We start from the raw sequence: 1,351 nt of genomic DNA, 5'->3' as shown, positions 1-1,351 counted from the left end.
TCCCTACAACTTTTGTCACTTCCATAACTGATACTTGAATTCTGTACTGACTTGCAGTGCATCACATAGAGAAGCCGAATGCAAAGGAACCCTAAACTACAGCAGCTCCTTCAGTGCTTCTAACAGCTCATAGCTAATTTCTGCAGTCAAAAGCAGTCTTACTACTTTGAACTGCATCAGGTACTTCTGGCAAAATGTGTATTTCCATCAGAATAGAGCACTGATCACTCTTACGTCCTCCTTGTTTCAGTCTTGTTCCTCTTCTTATGAAGAAAAATAACCACACTGGATTTAATGGGCACAGTCTTTGGGTCAGTCTTTGACTGTAACATATCTAGGTTGTCTTGAGCTAGGTTCTTTGCTTCTTTTCTCTTTTACAATTTCTTTATTCCTTGTGGAATGACAGCCTCACTGTTCTGTAAAAATTGGCTAGAGTAGATGGACATAGTATTTAAAATAAAGCCTTCCCTTGGTTCTGCTGAGCTGGTGCAGACTTTTTCTTCTGCTTGTGAGAGCTACAAATCATTGCAGCTGTACAGGTTTGTCCAGTTCTTCTCCTACATCCCATGGTACTGTACTGCATTACTTTGCTTTGAATTTGGGAATACCCCAAATTCTTTACTCTGTCTTTGATTGTTTCCTCTAAAGTTCCAAAACTTACCGAGGCAGCTGGTTTTAAAGTTTGCTTTAGCACATATGTGCATTAAATGCTTCTGCCTCAAAACAAGGCTGCCTTCTGCATGTCAGCTGTTGAAAGAATAATTGAGACAACTATTTAATGCAATCTTTGTCTTGCAAAAGTTTCCTTATGTAGGCTAGGCACACCTTGTGGCAGGTGGCAAGAGGACTGTAATACACTCAGAGATGATATCGTGTTATATTACGTGAGTTTTGTATGAGAACTTTGATTTTGGATGTTAAATCCATCTTTGAGCTGCTTGAAGTAAAACCCGTGTGCCTTAGAAAACTGTTCTGTAAAGAAACTATTTTTACTGTGGGTGGTGAAATTTACTCTTAAGAAATTACTACAGTATATTTTATTTTTCCTGATACCTCTTTGATCTTAATACATTTTGGTGGCACTCAGTCACTTGAGATTTATGTTGAAAATGTGGTGCTAGATCTTTACCCTAACAACAGCAACAACAAATTACTTTGTAAATGCTGGTCACTTGGAAGTTTCTGGTTCACACAGGCAAATAAAAAAAACCCCTCTCTGTATGTGAATCCTTTTAATGCACAGTATGTAGTGTTTTGCTTTCTGTGACATAAATTCATTCCACCTGCCAACAATGTTTAATCTAATTGCAGAGTTCTGCTTAATTGGCAAGGTGTGACTTGATGCAAGATA

General features: G+C 38.1%; 1 protein-coding gene across 1 annotated transcript in view; it reads left to right on the top strand.

Annotated features, from left to right (window-relative positions):
* CACUL1 (CDK2 associated cullin domain 1) overlaps positions 1-1,351 on the top strand; it is a 42,531-nt gene that overhangs the window by 5,406 nt on the left and 35,774 nt on the right. The window lies entirely within an intron of this gene.

This window comes from Antrostomus carolinensis, unplaced genomic scaffold, assembly GCF_000700745.2.
Source record: "Antrostomus carolinensis isolate BGI_N321 unplaced genomic scaffold, ASM70074v2 scaffold2122, whole genome shotgun sequence".
NCBI lineage: Eukaryota > Metazoa > Chordata > Aves > Caprimulgiformes > Caprimulgidae > Antrostomus > Antrostomus carolinensis.
This window is presented reverse-complemented; position numbering and strand designations above follow the sequence as displayed.